General features: G+C 34.8%; 1 protein-coding gene and 1 pseudogene across 1 annotated transcript in view; one reads left to right on the top strand and one right to left on the bottom strand.

Moving 5' to 3' along the window:
* The window catches only part of Diaph2 (diaphanous related formin 2), a gene marked incomplete at both ends in the record, with an annotated part of 465900 nt that overhangs the window by 302537 nt on the left and 142267 nt on the right, over window positions 1–21096 (top strand). The window lies entirely within an intron of this gene.
* Window positions 9963–11166, bottom strand: LOC122095526 (annotated as a pseudogene).

Raw genomic sequence — 21096 nt, 5'->3', positions numbered from 1 at the left:
CCATGATTGTTTATACTTTATTTCTGTCTGAGTAGAGTACTTGTCAACTTTAGCTTCACATTCTTTTTTAAACATACATTTTTATAGTTTTATTTTGTTTTATTTATTGTGGCAATGTACAGAAGCTTTACAGTTACATAAGTCAAGTAATGAGTACATTTCATTTTGAAGCATGTCACCCCTTCTCTCCCTCTTTTCCAGTTTTTTTATGCAGCCCCACACACCAGTTGTAATGTTCGTTTTCTACATAGTGTCTAATGAATACAACTGCTGTACTTTTATTCACTCTTTGTTCCACCTTTTTTGTGCTCCCCATTGCTGTCCCAAAGATAGTTAAACTATTAAGCAGCCCAAAAAGAAAAGACAACCAAAACAGCAACAACAACAAAAATCTCTTATTTTCATTTCTTGCAGTTCATTTTTTTTATTGTGAAAATAATGTACAAAGGGGTTACAATTACATGGGCAAGATAATGATTACAGTGCTTATCAAGCATTGTAGCCTCCTCCTTTGTTTCCCCTTCCCATCCCATCCTCCCCCCAACCCTCCTCCCCCCCCCAAAGTTGTAAAGTTCATTTTTGACATAACGAATTGTACATCTCATTGTTGTAATGGGTCCACCTGTATCCCTATTTAAACGATTTGTTTTTTACTTTCTCCTCCACAAATTATAACAACATTAAACACAGTGAAAGCAGGGTTATACCATGGGGGAGGGACATACACAGCAACAAAGAAATCATCTTATAAATGCGTTAGAAACAATGGCATAAAACAAAAAAACATATGAATACATATCTTAGAGTTCATTTCCCTAACATCACCTTATCTGACCTTTTCTGCTTGACTCAGACATATACTAGTTATTGCAAATAAGGGAACCATGGGACCTATGCTTCTTTGGGCCTGGCTTACTTCACTTAATATAATTTTTTTCAAGCCTTTCCATTTCCTAACAAATGGGGCAATGTCATTCCTTCTGATGGAGGCATAGAGTTCCATTGTGTATATGTACCACATTTTCTTGATCCATTCATCTACTGAGGGGCATCTGGGTTGGTTCCATATCTTAGCTATGGTAAATAAGGCTGCAATAAACATAGTCGTGCTGGTAGCTTTAGTGTGATCTTGTTTGTAAACATTTGGGTAAATGGCCCAAAGTGGGATTGCTGGGTCATAGGGGAGCTCTATGTGGAGTCTTTTGAGGATCCTCCGTACTACTTTCCAAAGTAGTTGAACAAGTTTAAACTGCCACCAACAATGCAGTAAGGTTTCCTTCTGTCCACATCCCCTCCAGCATCTGAATCTAATATTAGAATGCCTAGCTACAGCAATAAGACAAGATGCAAACATAAAGGGGATCCAAATAGGGAAAGAAGTAAAACTCTCCCTCTTTGCAGATGACATGATCTTGTATTTAAAAAATCCCATAGACTCCACTCCCAAATTACTCAAGCTGATTCAAAACTTTGGCAAAGCAGCAGGGTATAAAATTAACCCTCAAAAATCAATGGCTTTTCCATATGCCAACAATGAGAAAAGTGTGGCTGAAATTAGGAAAGGAACTCCATTCATAATCGCCCCACAAAAAATAAAATATCTCAGAATAATTTAACCAAAGTAGTGAAGGACCTTTATGATGAAAACGTTCAAAACTTGAAAAAGGAAATCAAAACAGAACTTGGAAAGTGGCAAAAAAAAAAAAAAAAACTCCCATGCTCCTGGATTGGAAAGATCAACATCTTGAAAATGACAATACTTCCCAGGGCTATCTACAAATTCAATGCAATACCTATCAATATTCCCACCTCATTCTTCAAGGAAATAGAAGAGGCAATCCAAAACGTCATCTAGAACAATAAAAGACCCTGAATAGCAAAAACGATCCTCAACAGAAAGAACAGTGCTGGAGGAATATCAATTCCAAATTTCAAATTCTACTACAAAGCCATAGTAATCAAAACAGCTTGGTACTGGCACAAGAACAGACCTCAGGACCAATGGAATGGAATTGAAAACCCAGAAATGAACCTACAGACCTATAGCCATCTAATATTTGATAAGGAGGTAAAAAAATAGAATGGAAGATAGACAGCCTCTTCAGTAAATGGTGCTGGCAAAATTGATTAACTACTTGTAGAAAACTAAAGCTAGATCCTTATATATCACCCTGCACCAGAATCAACTCCAAATGGATCAAGGACCTCGGAGTCAAAGCAGACAGTCTGAAAACATTACAGGAAGGAATAGAAGAAATCCTAGGTCTCCTTGGCACAGGCCGAAATTTTCTTAATAGAGACCCAGAAACACAACAAATCAAAGAAAGGTTGGACAAATGGGATTGCATGAAATTGCAGAGCTTCTGCATGGCAAAGGATATAGCTAGCAAGATCAATAGAAAGCCCATGGATTGGGAGAAGATCTGCACTAGCCATACAATGGACAAGAGTCTCATATCTAAAATATACCTGAAACTCAAAAAATTAAATCCCCCCACAACTAATCTTCAAAGAAACAACTGCTCAATAAATAAGTGGGCTAAAGACTTAAAGAGAAACTTCTCTGAAGAGGAAATAATAATGGCCAATAGACACATGAAGAAATGCTCAACCTCTCTAGCCATAAAAGAAATGCAAATCAAAACAACATTGAGATACCACCTCAACCCAGTTAGAATGGATTAAATCTTGAAGTTCATTTTTTAAAATATTATTTTATCTGATAATATGAGCCTTTGAGATCCACTCCTATGAATGTCCTCCTTGTTCTAGTTGTGAATGTCTAGAGACATGTGCAGTTCTTTTTCAACATAGTGTCTAATGAATACTCGATATATTTTTCTATACTTTTTCTCCATTTCCGTGCCCCCCATTTCCCTCCCAAAGACAGATAGACTAACAATACACAAAGAAAACAGCAAAGAAATAAACTGCTTGTTTCCATTTCCTGAACTTCATTTTAATAAATATTATTTTATATGATCAGATGCCCATAGACATTGTGCCTTTGTGTTCCTCCCATATGAGTATCCTCCTTTGCTCTCACTGTGAATACCTAGAGTACTATATAATTTATCATGTCCTGTGGTATTTACATCTAGCTTCCTCATATGAGGAAAAGCATGCACTATTTTTCTCTGAGCTTTGCTTACCTCACTTAACATGATTCTTTCTAGGTCCATCCATTTCCTGGTTTATGATATAATGCTATTCTTTCTAATGGATGTGTCAAATTTCAGTGTTTAGGAACCACATTTTTTGGATCCACTCATCTATGGTTGGGCATATTGGCTGTTTCCTAGATGTGGCTATTGTGAAAATTACATCACATTTTTTAGTCATATAATATATCTTGCCTTAACAAAATATCCTAGCTATACACATAGCTCCAAAGTATCCTGAACTCAGTAAAAGACTTACAAAATAGTAATGGCAACATTACATGTGAATATCATGAATTATTCCTCCATTTTTTCCATTGATTATTTAGGGTTTAATTTATTCTTAAGGGATTAACGATTATATCACTGGAGAGTAACATACTTGTTCATTCCAATATTTACAATCTTATGTACTACATATAGGATAATTTGCTAGTATGTTATGATCCATTTGTGAAGAAAAGGAAATAGCAGTTAACTACATGCAGGTGAAAAGAGTACTTTTCTTGATAAAAAATAATTATAGATGGTTTCATCAGGTTAAATCTAAATATGAGAAAGCTTTTAAAGAATTATCTCAACTATTTCTCAGTTCATTCTAAGTCTTGCCAAGACTTAGTTGGTAAATATTAAAGCAAAACAATGCTAATCTTTATTTCATATAAGAAAAGGCAGTAAACAGCAAGCCAAAACACATTAATTAAATGTAGGTAATAAATATAAGACCAGCTTTGAAATGCCCAAATTATTCCTATGTAGATGTTTAGATCCTTAAACAATTCACATTAATAAGTCTTTAGCCCGCATTTTGTTTTGGAAAGCCCGGAAGGTATATTAGAAAATCTTAGGAGAAAAATTCTAATTTTCCTGCTTGATACTTAGAATTTAATTCCAATCAATATGAGGCCCTGGGCCTCAATATGATTGAGATTATACACTGCAGTCTGTGTACTGAATATTTAAAAATATTGTTTTTATAAAGGAAAAATTCATGTAGAAAATGAAGTCTGCTTATATATGGTATGAAAGACAAGCAAAAGTTTTTCCAATGTTGTCTGTTGCTCTGATAGTACTCATTAGTGTAGGTATGTTTTTTTCTTCCTAAGATCTTACCCTTTATTAGATAGTAATATTCTGCTAATGGAGAAAAGGAAATGAGATGTTTACAATTATGTAAATAAGACATAGTTTTTCTATTTCTGAAAAGTAATGGAACTTTTTCCCCTTAAATGAATAAAATCTCAAATAAATTAGAATCCTTGTACTTTGCTACTTATTAAAGGGTGACATTGGTAACAAGTTGTACAAGAGAAACTATAGAAGTGCAATAAAATAAGATTATGTTGGCAAAATTGAGATTTCTCTCTGTGTCATGCTAAAAATATAGCTGAGAGCTAGTCTTTGCAAGATCAATTAGGGATGTATCATGAAATATGATTTGCATATTTAAAGAATTGATTTATTTTGTAGTATATGACATATACCACAGACAGATGTGCATAATACTGATGTACCATTGTGCATGGAGATGTTAAAACCACACAAGTACATGCTTAGTTCCCAAGACACAGTAAAGCTTCTAAATGAGATTTTAAAAAGCGATTTCATTTTATATTTACCACATTGACTATGATTTTTTTTATATTTGATATACCACTTCAGTTTCCCACTAATTTGTATGACTTTACTGTGTTTTATCCTAAAAAGCTCTTCATTTGTGTTAAGCTATCACAGGATATTAGTTAGATTCATTATTTGGTAACCTATGTTAGCATTTGGGATTTCAAATGTAATTGAAGGTTTTACCTCATCAAATCAAGGAGTGATGTGATGACATCAGTGTTCTAAAAAATAGTTTTTTCCCAGAGGTATTATGTGAGATGGCTTGAAAGCTAGGAGGCCTGTTGAGATGATTGTGAACTTCAGAAAAGCGCCAGTCTCAAAGGAAAAGAAAACATGGATGCCACTGAATGAAAATAGCACAACAAAACTCATTCTAATGTATAATTAGTATATGGGTTTTAAAATGTATGTTTTAGGAATAAAAATGTATGGATGCCAAAGGTATTTTGAAAAGTCTCAGTGGATGGTAATCCTCAGAATCTGGTTATTAAAAAGAAATGAAAGATTATGTATAGTTTTAAGCAATGATAGCTAGAAGAATGGTGATTCTGTTGGAGTAAACATGATAATGTACTTGAGGAAAGTGGCATGTTTATGTATAATTATAATGTTAATGAAGTCATACCAACGGGTGCATTTACATATATGTAAGATTGTAAAGTTGTTCCTCCAAATAAAGATAGCCCTTGCTTTGAAATTTAGACATTTCTGAGAACTTTCCTATGACAATTATATTTTATATCCTGAACTTTTCTTTCTAAATATTACCTTTCATAGTTAGTAATAAGTAAAACCCCAGGGAATAGCCCTATCCTACTGTCATGTGTAATTTTCTGTTAGCACTCATAATATTGTCTATCAAAGATTTTTAATATCACAAACACTACTTACAAAAATTCACAACTCTTTGTTATATGTTTCCACACAGAATCCCCCTCTCCACCATAATTAAGTTGACATGGCAGACATATTTTTGGCTTGCAGATGAGAAAACTTAGAGATTTTTGCCTTTTGCCTAAGATCACATGGAAACTGAGTCTTCTGTTCCAAAACAAGCCTTTTTTTCATTATTATGTTGTAAATTCCTTCAAGAATCATGTGAAAGTAATGTTGCACTTTCATAAAAATAAATTCTACAGATACCTGATAAATTGGGTATTTTACTGAGTAAAAATCTGTACATACAGTATTTTACACATTAGATCACAAATTTTAAATTATTGTTTACTGGACTACTTTGGGCACATTTTGAGGCATACTAATTCCTTCTGGCTTTTTATTTTAGTAAATTATTCTTGAAAAAGTTCTTATTGATGCCCTCCAAAGGCCTTAAAAGAGTTAATTGGCTTACAAAACATATGTGGATTTCACTCAGGGAATAGTTCACTCATCTCTTAACATCTGGATATACTATTTTATTTTTTTCACTACTCCATATTTATACTTCAAAACTGTTGACACTTAAAAATAAATTTGGTAAGTAAACAGTATATATGTAATTAATTAGAATTCACTGTAGCTTTATGTCATGGTTTTAAATGCATTTAAAAAAGGATACAAGAGAAAAAAATCTTAAATTTAGGGTGTCATATTAAAAATATCCCAGTATTTTTATATAACTTATGAATTCCATGTAATTTAAGTCACTAAAAACAATTTTATAGTAACATGCCTTTCACAGTTTCAAAAAATTGACAATTATTTTATATTATCTAATTTGAAAATAAGGAAAACAAAATTATTTTTGCATATCATTCAAAGAACCAAGTTATAATTTTTGTCAATCTGCATTTCTCCAGAGAGATAACAAAATATTGTACTAAAGTATTATTTTTTACTTTCTGTTAAGTCATACCCTCTTCTACACACTTCTTCCTTCACAGCCTAATCCTCCATCAATATAAGGATCAATTTAAAGAAAAAAATCTTCATGGCAAAAAGACATACCTTAAAATGACATGAAAATCTAGAAGTTGGTTTATTTAGTTATAATGGAATGATGCCTGTTAAAAATTATATCCGTCCCATTCTACAGCTTGGCTTCAGAGCTCCTTAGTCTCCATTCCATCCTAACACATGAACACTAGAGCTTGTTAGCCATAGAAAATGGCTAGCATCTATATTCCAATCTATTTTTTTTCTATCTATTACCATCCCCACATAGCTCACGTCTTATGAACTGATTTGTCTTGTCACCCTCATTTGGGCTACTTTCCTCCTGTGTTATTCTCTTCCTTTACTCCCAACATTTGTAGAACATTTGGCACATCATCTCCACATTTTAAGTACACATTATCCAGCACTGTAGAATCCTTCCAATGTTCTCCAAGCCCTCCTCTTTAGCTTTTTTTCTTCACACTCTGCTTTTCTTGTTCTCTGTTCTAATTCTAAGTTCTGCATAGGTGACAAAAGTCACATAGTCTACCTTATAACCTTTATAAACTTAGATTCCCAGAGTCAAAATAGTTTGCTATTTAATCCTAATTCTTTTTTTTTTCCTTGCCAGAGCACTTCCAAATGATGTCCATACTCCTCAGACAGGAGTCCATCCTCTAACTCCCAGATAATAATCATTTCTTGTTTTTTATCAAAAAGTAGATTAAAAAATTTCCTTTTATTGGCTGTCACATTTCACTGAAAGTATTATATTTCTCCCCTTTTAAAATGTTTTTGTATTTACTATTTAATATAATGTAATCTAAAATACCCACTATTGTAATCTAAAGTATACATACAAGTATACAACCATGTATGTAAAATATTTAACCCACTACAAAATTATAAGCTTCCTGAAGACAAAGATTGTGCTTTTCTCTCCTCTTACTTCCTTATCATTACAAAAGGACAGTGATATGTTGTTAGCAGATATACTGGAAGTGTTAAATTGACTCATTACAAGAAATTTAGGTTTACAGTTCAGTTTGTATGTCCCATAATGGGAAATATTTGTTTGCCTAAAACTTGTATCCCTCAGAGGCTGTAGAGCATGTAGGATCAGAATACAGAATAGATTTCAAATGTTGGCTCTGTTGCTTCCTACTTATATTACTTCTAGGAAAATTTTATGTTTGATTTTGTTTCAATTTTGGTGTTTTGGTATTTGAATTCAGAGCCATGCACTTTCTAATCAAGTGCTCTAACACTGAGCCATTCCTTCAGTCAGGAAAATTTAGGTGTTTGCCTAGATTTTACATAAATTACATTCAGATAATTGCCAGATATATCCTGTAGAAAGATTAAGAGAATGAAAGGGTTGTGGGTGTTGGTGTGTGTGTGTGTGTGTGTGTGTGTGTGTGTGTGTGTGTGTGTGTGTGTGTGTGTGTGCGCGCACGCATGTGTGTGCATGTGTGTGTGAGACCACACTTTTCCATGTGTGCTGAGATCTGTAACTTGGTAACTTCTGGAATGTATTGTAATATCATTTTAAAGCTTATTATAACCACAAAAAGATCAGTTATAAAGGATATGTTTTGGTCATTTATTCGATCTTTAGAAAAGTCCAAAAGGAAGGTATATGATGGGATAGTAGAGATTTGATTTGGATGGAAAATTTGATTTAGATTGTTCAGTCTTATTTTGAAAAGTGGTAATTTGGACATTGAGATTGAACTTCATGTTGTTTTATAGTACATGATCTTTCTGTTTATATTGGCTAGCATATATCCTGCCTACGTTTCTACATGCGTCTGTCAAATTTATGTTTTATTTACTTGATTTGAAAATTTTAAAGTAGAATTTCCCTTGATCCTCCTCTCTTAGATACTGTAATATCAAACAGTTCCTGGTTTGTTTGTTTTTGAAGGATATCCTGTTATTTTTCATTGATACATTATAAAGAATAAAGTTAATAACAGCTCCACATTATAGAATCCAAATCCACAATGTACATTTGATAGGAACTGTCTATGCAAAAACTCTTGGTAGTTTTGTGTTCATAGAAAAGCAAAAAATCCAGACCCTTGATTGTGTGCCCCTGGCTATTCCAATTTTGATTCATTTTTCTTTTTTGTTTCCTCATGAGAAATCTGGATTTGGAAAGTTGCTGATGTGCCTCCCAAGGCTACACATCTGTAAATCTAGAACATGGATCAGCAAACTTTTCTTCTGTATTGAGCCAAATATTAAATATTTTAGACCTTGTGGATAACAAAGTCCCTGACACAGGTAATCAGCTTAGACTTTGTGATACAAAAGTAGCCATGGGCCTTATGTAAATGAAGGAGTCTGGCTACAACCCAATAAAACTTGATTTGTGGATAGTGAAATTTGAATTTCATACAATTTTCATGTCTTACAAAGTACTGTTCATTTTTAACTACTTAACAATGTAAAAAGCACTCATAACTCATAAGCCATACAAAAATAGCCAAAAGTCTTGTTTTTCCTTTGGGAAGTGTTTTGCCAGCTACTGATTTAGAATAGCAAAATCACTTCTATACATATCTATTTAGCTATTTCAATACTTATCTATTATATGCAAGGCAATATCTCAGTAATATATTGGTGACCATTTAAAACTCAAAGAGCCTCTGACCAGATTATCTGTGTATTTATGCTTACATAACATTTTGCAAAGATATTTAAAATATCTGAGCTTTTATTTCATCTTTATATTTCTGGGTCAAACTGTCTTCAAACTGTGATCACTTATTATTTCCTGTACATCTTAAATAGATGTTTCATAAAGCAAAGAAGAGGCATATATTATTGAGGGAGAATAACAAGTAAAAATATTTAAGACCTATTCTGTGTTTTAAACTGTTTCCTTATACAAGTGAATTAAAATTCAACACTATAATTTTGCCCTTTTGTAAAAAGCTCACGCACAATTTTTATCAAATATAACCACATACAATAAGCAATTTCAGTTCAATCTATCAAAAGGGAAGTTTCTTCAATTCATTCCAACAAGTAACTTCTGGTTGAGCCCAAGTTGGAGGCAGGTATATAGACAAAGCTTTACATGCTAATTACCAGTGGCAGGTTCTTGTATTTAAAATTGACAATTATGGTTCTCCCATACAAAACCCTTCCCTCCCACCTCAAGTATCCCAGGTGCTAAAGTTCCATGTCTTGCCAGTTAGAAGTAGTGTCTATGTCATCAAGGTCTATCTTTGTTCCAGTAGCTTTGTTTCTACTGCACTTTGCGGACATTTATAAAAGAAAAGAAACAACTCTTCACCATTCTGCATCTCCAATGGCTTTGGAAAATATATAATGTCTTCCATTAAGATTCATGATGCCATCCTTGAGATGAAATTTCCATTTATTTTTACTCCTGTGTATCTTGTCATATTGGCATACAACAACATTTTCTGTGTCAAAGAGTTCCTGTCCTTCCTCGTCACTCATGTCATCTTCACTATTGAGGGGCTCTTCCTCCACATGCCCATCTTCAGCTCCATCTTTCTCTTTATCTTCCTCTTCATCATCATCATAGTCTTCTTCTTCATCTTCATCTTCTTCAGATGACGTATCCCCAGTTCCATCAACTTGTAACACTAATGGAGCTTGCTGCTGAGTAAGCTGGGCCTGTGGTTGCTGTTGGCCAGTTGCAGTTATCTGAGCTTGTGCTTGTGTGGGTGCTGCCACTGTCGTAGGTATAACTTGAGTCTTATTTCCTGTAAATAATATTTGTGGAGGCTGGATGATGACACCTGTCTGTGGTGAAATCCCTCCAGGAAGAGGAGCTAGGACCTGTTGTATAACAGGAGCTTGAACTCCACCAGGCTGCATTTGTGGTATAACCTGCTGTTGTAGAACTACTGACTGTTGAGGCTGAAAGATATACTGGGCACCATTGGCTGCTCTGACCACCTGGAGAAGCTGACCTGAATTTGTTAATAACTGTTGAACAGGAGTCACACCTGCAGGCAGTGCTAAGGTAGCAGCTGTAGCAGCAACACTCATGCTTGATGCATTCATATGCTGTATCAGTTTAGAATCAGGAACAATAACTTGTGGTGCTGTGGCTTGCTGTGATGCAGGAATAAGGACTTGCTGGGTCTGTGCTTGTTGAGGTACTGTTTGCTGAAGTTGAGCTTGCTGATGGTTGTGGTGATGGTGTGATGATGATGCTGCTGCTGGGGTTGATGCTGCTGTTGAACTTGCAATAAAAGCTGCTGCTCTTCTGAATGAAATCCATCTTCTGCCCTAGACTGCATTATTTTATTCTCCCATAAAGTTTTTAGTTCCATGAGGACTTGCTCATCCACTCCATCATCCAAAAAGATGTCTCTCACATCATTAATAACATCTTCAATCACAGATCTGTATAATTTAGGCACAGTATTTGTATTTGCCAAGTTCGCCATTTCCACACACAACACAAACAAGAAGGGAGGGGGAGACAACCTCGAGGAAACAAGATTAAAAAAAAGGAAAAAGGCAGCCCGGAGGGCGACCCAGGTCACCACCAGACCGGCCCTGCAGGAGCGAGGGGAGCGAGGGGCAGCTCCGCCCGGGGCTGGAGACCTCAGAAGACAAAAATGACGACCCCACGAGGACGCTGCGGAGGAGGGTAACCACAACCGGCCGCCACTCTCCACGCCACCACTGCCGCCACCGGCTGTAGCTCCAGCCCAGGGAGTTTGTTTTGATTAGAGATCTTATTAAAAGCAAAATACAAAATACAGCTGGACAACATGCCTGTAGTCATATTAACTCAGGAAGCTGATTTCTGAGAATGACAGTTTGAAGAATCCAGCCTGGGCTGGAAAGTCCTTGAGACTCTGATCTCCAAATAACCACCAAAAAAAAATCCCAAAGTGCAGCCTCCTCCTGTGTTTACGCATTATCCTGCCCATGTAATTGTAACCCCTCTGTACAGTATGTTCACAAATACAATAAAATTAAATTAAAAAAAAATCCCAAAGTGGAACTGTGGCTCAAGAGGTAGAGCACTAGCCTTGAGAAATAAACTCAGGAACAGTGTTCTGACTCTGAGTTCAAGCCCAAGGACCAGAAGAAAAAGAAAACAAATTACAGCTGGACACCAGTAGCGCATGTGCATAGTCCTACCTACTCAGATGAGATTTGAGTTACACTGTTTGAGGCCTACCCAGGCACACAAATCCTTAAGACACTTTAATTTACCAGCAAAAGGCTAAAACTGGAGGCATGGCCCAAGTTGGGCCAGCAGTGATAGAACAAGCCAGGTGAGAGTGTGAGGGCCTGAGTTCAAGCTCTAGTACAAACATATGACCCACACACACAAATGTGGCATTGGCAGTTCTGATCAAACATTATATATGCTTTTACATTTCAAAATTTTTCACTTGCATGAAATCAGAAGTATTTTTTTATTTTTGTAACATTATAGTCTATGTTACCTTGATATCACTATAGTACATTATTTTCTTTCAGTCATTCTTTATTGCTGTACATTTATTTTATGTCACATTTCTGGCACTACAAACAAAAGAGAAAGCTATTTCATAAAGACAGTTTACAACTCTTATTATATGTCAAAGGTTGTAAGTACTTACTCAGAAGCCTCCTAAGTGGCTCCTTCTTTTCTAGAAAAGAATTATCTGTTTCTCTATTAGTAGTATATAGAATTCCTGTAACCTGTACCCTCAGATTTATAAGGTAATCAATTTAAAAGTCTATGTTTTCTAATTGGGTAAGTAAAGGAAATGGTGTCTCAGGTCAAAGATTTTTTTAAATATTAGATAAATGGAAAAATATAGTAGAAGCTTAGAATAAATTTAAAATCCTTTTGCATGTATATATGCATTTACTCACTTGTTTATTGCAGTGCTAGATATCACTCCCAGAACCTCACACATGTTGTGCAAGCCTTTTACCACTAAATTACACCATTAGCACCAAGGTTTTTGTTGAGTCTTTGTTTCAAGGAACTAAAAGGTCTTTAAAGTATTGTAGAAGCATTAAGAATTGGAGAGCTACTACATCTAGAAGATCCTAGAAAACTTTTTTTTTTGGGGGGGGGGTCCAGTTGTGGGGCCTGAACTCTGGGCCTGGGCGCTGTCCCTCAGCTCTTCAGCTCAAGGCTTGTGCTCTACCTCTTGAGCTACAGCGTCACTTCCGGCTTTCCTAGAAAACTTTTGAGAAGAGTTCAGCTAATATGGTTGGAAGGTCAAAGGACAGAAATAGGGTAGAAGATGATAACCAGATGAAATGTGAACCAAGGGAGAATAGCAGGAATGACCTAGCAATTCACTGTTGGCAGGTCAGGAATGATACTGAATGAAAGTCAAAGATAGATGGAAGAAAGTCAGATATTGAAGGGCCTTGTGTCTATTAACATACGTTGTTGATATCAGAAGCACACACAGACAAAAACTCATATATAGGTAGTTCATATCAGTGAATTCTATATAATATTTCATTTAATCACCTTAATAAGTTTTTGAGTTTAGACTTGTCTGACCTAAAATCAGGTAGGTGTGATTAAAGTAGCCATATCTTTTTTTCTGTCATACCATGGCAGACATCTGAATTAGAGAACTATTTTAAGTCTTATAACTGACAAAATTAGGTTTTAATTTTTAAAAGTTAAGTCTGGCATAATGTGCACCCAGATTTTATGATTCATTATTAACTAATCTGAATTTGTTTGGGGGAAGGCTATTTAGTGGGACACATTTATTTGTGTCTCACTTGAAGAACAACTGTCATTTAGTTGGCACTTTTCTCTGGTGGGCCCTGGGCTAAATGTATTTCTTGACATTATCTAATCTGGATAATTTTAACAGTAGTTGAATACAATTTTTAAAATATCAGCACATATTTCATATTGACTGTCTAGTTTCAAGCACTAGAAAAAGTATTTTGGAAGACCCATATCTATTTTGTCAGTAAGATCAATGTAAATTCTGATCTATGCATGGAATTTCTTGTGGTCCTATCCTTAAAAAATGTCATTCTGCAACTGTTAATCAGCCAACCGTATTTGATATTGAAATAGTAGTTGCTTTCAAATTTAGTGAGATCCTGATATACCTGCATGATTAATCTTAATTTTCAGTTGTCCTATGTTGAAAGTAATTATCATTTGGGTGGATTTGAAGATTTTTAAAAAATCTATTACTAATGCTCTAGAAGACCCTCCAAATACTGGGGAAAATGTTTTTATTTAAATGACCCATAATTATTATACTTTTCATTTCAATTATCAAAAACCAAAGATTAAGATAACAAGTGTTAACTTGTATTGATGGATCTATTGAAGTGGATAGCAGGTTAGATTATTAATGAGAAGGAGAGAGTTTCTCAAAGGACTTTATTACGGTCAGGTCACCAACAGATTGCCTTGATTACAAAAGCCAACATGTGCAGCATCCCCAATGGCTCAATATACTAAGTAATAATGACCATATACTTATCCAATATGTAAAATGTGGAAAATATTTACATACCCTGAAAGAAGTTTGTGGAACTATAACTTGAACACAGACATACCTATTGAATATATCCTCATAAAGCTTCTAGAAGAGAGGCAGGAAATAAAGAAGACTTAGCATGTACTGACTATTAATTGGCTTAACCATCTCCAACCACTTTGTTCCTATGTCCTTGTTTCTGTGTTAATGCATGCGTTCTGTGCCTTTTGAGTGAAAAACAATTCAGTCTTTCAAGTTTCTCCTTCTTTGGAGTGAAATTCTGATGGTTTACAGGGTCTCCAAATGCAGTTAACTTCCTGGTTGTTACTAGCAATATTTGTTTTAAGAGAAGTGAAACAATAAGCCATTTGAAGGAGGAAATATTAGAAATATGCCTGGTACTTGGGTATTTGTAGAGTAACACAGGGAAAGGCACAGGAGAGGGGAGACATAAAAGTACATTATGAACATAGCCCAAAGGAAAATGACCTTATCCAACATCTACAAATGTTTGCATTTGAAATTGAGTCCAGGATATAAGAATTATTATTAAGATTTATATAACCAGAAAACTAAAGCTATGGACTATTATTATTTCCTAACAATGTAATGAAGTTGATGTTATGGTTGTAAGTGGGATCTAAATGCAAATATATTCCTATTTTCGGTGTTCAGAAACAACCTCTTTACTATAATTAGGGTTCAACTGCCTATTTCAAATCTGTTTCATGTCCCATTTTAGATGATTCATATGGTTGAAACTATAGGCCTAAAGCTGAACCGTTGATTGTTTCCCACATCTCCTCTCTGAATAGCTATGTTCCTGTTATTGGTGTCAGAAATGCAGAAGTTATTCTTATTTTGCCCATACTTTTCTTCTTACATTTTGTCTACTTGATGTTCAGTCAGCTGTACATCTGAAATACATATCATATGCCATGAAAACAAAAAGTACTAGAGTCATGCCTCATGTAGGAAAACAGTGGCTTAGCAAGCAATAGACTGCAAGTTCAAACCTTAGAACTACCACTGAGTAATTTAAAAAGTCTAGAGATATGTGTAAACATGAAGGCATTAAAATTTCATCCAAATTGAACACTGGTTGTCATGACAGTAGTGAGATTGCATAAGGTCATAATACTGAAGCCATTAGAGTCCATTCCACATTTCTGACAGTACTATAGTAATAGGGATTGCTGGGTAAGTGCTCTACCATTGGAGCTGTGCTTATAGGCCCCTGTTACTCTCGTTATTTTCTTGATATGGTCTTGCTTTTGGCTTGAGCTGTGATCCTCCTATATGTGCTTCCTCCTGTCACTGAGGTTGACATTCATGTGCCACTATACCCAGCCATTGTGCTTTCCTAATAATTGGGATAACAAGCATACCCTGCCACACCTAGACAATGAATAAAATGTAGTCTTAAAAAGTTTGAATTGGCCTCAATCCATGATCCCTTGAACTCTGCCTCCCAAAAAGCTTGCATCACCACTCCTGGCTCAAAAACAAAATTTAAAGTAATACTGAGCCATTTTTGGCCACCCTAATCCAGGCTACCATCATCTCCTATCTAAGTTTCAACAACTATTTCATTGTTTTCATTATTAACCCCTCCCAACATTTCCCATATACCTTCAGGTTATCTTTTTAAAATTTAAGTTCGTCTTCTATTTATAGGCCTTACCATGACCTAGAAGACTGCTACCTACCTCTCGGACCTCATTTGCATTATTTTTTTGCCAGTCCTGGGGCCTGAGCACTGTCTCTGAGCTTCTTTTTGCTCAAGGATAGTACTCTACCACTTGAGCCACAGCACCACTTCCAGCTTTGTCTGTTTATGTGGCACCGAGGAATCAAACCCAGGGCTTTGTGCATGCTAGGCAAGCACTCTACCACTAAGCCACAGTCCCATATTTATTTTATATTTGTTGTTTGTTTACTGGGCAAAAATATTTTAAAAATATACTACATTTATGAGATTATAGTACCAATCAGGCCTTACTTAATTTAGAAATCAATTTCAGTAGTGAGAAGCTTAGAAATCTAACACAATTATATTACTCTAATTGTTTTAATTTACATTGCCATTGTATTATTTTAGGGCATGTAATATCATTTTAGTACCTACAGTTACGGTGCAGTATCTTACCATGTAAGATGCTTCTACCTGCACAAGCATTCCCTTTGTCTGACCTTATATATATTACACTTTGACACAGTAAAACAATTATGAATCCAGGCCATACTAATGTGAAATAGAATCTAATGTTATGGCTTCAGCATTATGACCTCAACATAACACCACTGATGTCATTAACAACCTCTGCTCAGCTTGGATGAAAATGATGGCATCATGTTTGTATAAAAGCTGTGGACTTCATGCACTAAATTTGTCCCCGAAAAATTATGTGAAGCACATGAGTATATTCCAAATCATGTGATACTATTAACTTTCCTGATTAGTTCAAAAATAGTTTATGGGAAAGGTGATCATGATCACAAAAAATGATATAAAATAAGGCTAACATTCTTTTAGTACATAGCATTATAACTCCATGAAGGCTCTATCTACATGTGTTTGATTTGTATTAAAGGCATGTGAAAAATAACCTCATGGTATATTACTTCATGAATCTCCTCATATCTTATTAAGGATATAATATGATAGAAGTAAAAATTCACATTAGTAATGTTATAATTGTCATTGCTTACATAAAAGCATTTATAAATGCTCATTTATAACCCCACTGGTTTATCACAACTTTGTTTGGCAATATTGAATATAAGTTTTTTCTATTTGGTATTTCAAGATATTTCTATTAGCTCAATTGTTTTTCTATAAAATAAAACATGCATGTAAAAATATTATCAAATCTCAAAGTTTACCATTCTCATTTCATTTTTCTTAAATTAGGATTTACTTCCTTCTTGGCTTAATTAGCAAATTCACTTTTTATATATCCTTTGCTCTATAATTTTACTAATTAATTTTAAGGTCCCATATTGTCATATTAAATGGCTACTTTTGACAATGTTTATTTTTTATTTTAATATATTTAAATTTTATTGTAAAGGTCATATTCAGAGGGAGGGGTTGCTGTTGTATAAGTCAAGTAATGAATACCTTTTTTTTTGAACAGCATAACCCCTTTCCGGTTATCACCCCCACACAACCCAAATTGTAAAGTTCACTTCCAACACAGTGTCTCATGAGTATCACTGTTGAATTGATTCACCCTTTGTCTCATCGTTTCTGTGATTGAAATTATACTTTTAAGGGAAATATATTGAAAGATTTTAATACCATATTAATTCTATTGAGCCAGACTCCAGTGCCTCACACTCTAGCTACTTTGGAGGCTGAGATACAAAGATTTAAAGTACCTAATCAAAATATCACACAAAGAATTGAGAGGATGATGATGTAAGAGAAATATATGTCAGAAGTTTTGGTAGACAATAAAGTGAATAAAGTAGGTCTTATATTCAGAAATAATAATTGAACAGTCTGTAATATGATAAAATAAATATAGTTACCTGTAGAATAGCATGAGAAAAGAACAGGATTTTGTCACATAAAAATGAAGAAGAGGGCTGGGAAGGGGGCTCAGTGGTAGAGTGCTTGCCTTGCATGCGTGAGGCCCGTGTTCGATTCCTCAGTACCACATAAGCAGAAAAGGCTGGAAATGGCACTGTGGCTCGAGTGGTAGAGTGGTAGCCTTGAGCTGAAGAGCTGAGGGCCTGCACTCAGGCCCAGAGTTCAGACCCCACGGCCGACCAAAAACAAGCCAAAAAAAAGAAAAAAGGGAAGAAGAGTGTAAGATAAAGAAAAAGCAACAATTACACAATTCAACCAACATATTACAGTTAAAGTAGTCTACAGAAATAGATATTTAGGTTAATATCACAGATTTTGTATCAATCTTGATATCATCAATGAAAGCCAGAAAACAGTGAAAATATCCTGTAAGTCAGGGATTGAAGGTGGTTCTAAAATTTAAAATAAGACTTCCAGAAACAGGGCAAGAGAAGACTATTTTCAGGAAAACTAACAAAAGATTATATCATTAACAAATCTTCACACTTGCCAGGTTATAATGGGTGTGATTTCAAAGACTTTGGAAAGTTACTGCAGGGACTTTGGCTAACTGCCCAAAAGAGTACTAAGAGAAAAAAAAAAAAGGTACAGCTATAGATAATGCATGTGTTTCCTTAAAGTCTGTACTGAGCATCTACTGCATACTGGCAATGGTTCTAAGTGAATACCATTCTAAATAAAGAAATTACATTCTGGTTCAGGAAGATAAAATAAATAACATCCATAATAGATATATAGCTTAGAACCTGACAATGATTACTTTTGTCATTAGTGTTCTAAGTCCAAGGTGATGGATGAATGCATTACAGTCTTGTCAAGTAAAGACATTAATATAGAATTGTCATAACGGATGTATCAACATTGAAAATTTCTGGCAATCTTTGCTGGGGGATGAGTACTGTCATCCATTTAAATAAAATCTCCTTGGAAGGACACATCAGAATAGTCTGATATCCACTTAATAAACATTGGACTTAACTTATTTTCATTTGAAAGGTAGTAAGTGGAGGAGGGGAATTTTTGTTTGAGCTAAGGTGTCAAAGTTTAGATCTTCCTGTCTCACTCAGCCTTGGATTGCTAGGATTGCAGGTGTGTACCAAGTAAATGGGGCTTGAATAGAAAGATTCTTCTTTGATGAAGTTCATTCTTTTGATGATGAGAACAAATTATTCTGACAAGCCTATATCCAAGGCTGCTTTTTAGAAGCTTCACCTTGCTTTTGTACTCCCAATCCTGGCCTTGAGCTAAGACTGTTGGTAAGAGGACGAGATTTCAGTTTGTTTTTTAGCTTGCAATTTGAAAATTCACATAGCATTTGCTTCAGGCAAAATAATAGTTGCCAAAGAGACAGCAGGTGATGGGAGTGTCATTGTTCCCAAGCAATCTTCCACTGCTTTTGGGCTATAGACTTTTAAAATTACATACCATTATTTAGATGGTAATGCTTTACCTCCTCTTAGGTATACCTACCCCAGCTATCCTTTAGCCCTACCTTCCAGTAATTATTGGTTTTGTTTCTTTTCATTTTATGAGATGTTCTTTTCTTTACTAAGAAAATACAGTCTAGAGAATCTCACTAGATTCTAGTAATCTCACAAGATTATTGTGGGTTGTTTTCCTCTAAAATGTATATTTGTTCTCTATACATTTTAATTGAATAGTCCTTCAATTCAAAAAAATCTCACTTAAAATCTTTCTCTTTTACTCTTAAGATCACAAATTAAAGTCTATCACTGAAAATGTTTTCAATGAAAACCAGGCCATACTGATATATTTCCTTGAAGCCAAGAAAGAAAGAAAAATATGTATATTTTTCAACTGAAGTAATTAGATAAATAAGATTTGTGGGGAAAGTTTCTCCTACATAAAACTCAAAGGAGTACACAGAGCTTAAAAGGTTATTTATGGAGTACATGAAAGAGAGCTATAATAAAGAACCCAATAGCTATAATTTAATTTTTAGTGTTATAATTCAGATTCAGTAATTCAATAGCAGATATAATAAATGAAATGAGAAAAAAATTAAGTGCCACCACATTGATTAATTAGTCATTGGAAATGCCTGTAGTGGGAATTTACTCAGATAGAAAATGTTTGCACCATCATTAAAAACTCGCTAATTTATATTAGTGAACTAATATTATGACAGGCCCAAAAATATAACCTGAAGCTGAGGCTGTGCAGAAGACAACATTTCTAACCCACTGTGGTGCTTAAATATTCTTGCACTTCCAGGTACTTTTATTTTTCTTCCACCTTCTGTAAAAATGTTCATCTCTGCCCCCCCCCCCCCTTGTCCTCCCTGTCTCTCTCCCACCTCACACAAAGGCAGCCCCAACCCCCACCCCCCATACACAATTAAATTAAGGTAGGCTAAGAGAAAGTTAAACAGTTAAATAATCATAACAATATTTGACTTCTACCTGTTAAGATTAAAGCAAATGTATTCAGAGGACACAACCAGGCAGGTAATAAACACATATTAATTTATTTTGTGTACTATTTTTGCCTCGTATCTTTAGACAAATCTAGGAAGCCAAAATAACTTTGTCTCCAGGAAAATTAAGAAGTATTATGCAGGCTTTAGTTTCCAGAAATACTCTTAAATTTGAATCTTTCCTTTACTTTCTAACAATTTGCCTGTTCGTCGGTATAATTGTCACAAATCTCCAGACCTAAAATTCCATGTGCCTTGAAAAATCAAGAAACAGAAAGTGAAATACTATTGGTAAGAAAGAATATTGATACTAAATTCAATCAAACTATGCCTGGAAGCAAATAGGAAGGTAGAGAATGTCTGCTTTTTTTTCTTAGATTGTATCTATATTGTTTAATTCTTGGTGGCACATATACAGTTGAATTTTTATTTGAGGAGGAAGGATATTGCTGGTTGGAATATTTATACATGATCTATTATATACTAAGTATAATAAGTCATACTTTGTTAAATTATTTAACTTGCATGCCTTTTAAGGAAGGTATCTGCCTTCCTTTTGTGAATGAGTAAATGAAGGTCCACAGACTCAATCACTGGCTTAATAAACCTCAAGTCATTATTGCCTTAACTAAGATTAGATTCTCTGCGTTCTTGCCTCCTATGACCATTCTTGAGGCTACACTCTATTCACAAACTACATATATAAGTAGGCTGCCAACCCAGATGCCCCTCAGTAGATGAATGGATCAAGAAAATGTGGTATATATACACAATGGAATTCTATGCCTCCATCAGAAAGAATGACATTTCCCCATTTGTTAGGAAATGGAAAGGCTTGGAAAAAATTATATTAAGTGAAGTAAGCCAGGCCCAAAGAAACATAGGTCCCATGGTTTCCCTTATTTGCAATATCTAGTATAGATATGAGTC

The sequence above is a fragment of the Dipodomys spectabilis genome, unplaced genomic scaffold (assembly GCF_019054845.1).
Source record: "Dipodomys spectabilis isolate Male_0828 unplaced genomic scaffold, ASM1905484v1 ptg000357l, whole genome shotgun sequence".
Lineage (NCBI taxonomy): Eukaryota > Metazoa > Chordata > Mammalia > Rodentia > Heteromyidae > Dipodomys > Dipodomys spectabilis.
This window is presented reverse-complemented; position numbering and strand designations above follow the sequence as displayed.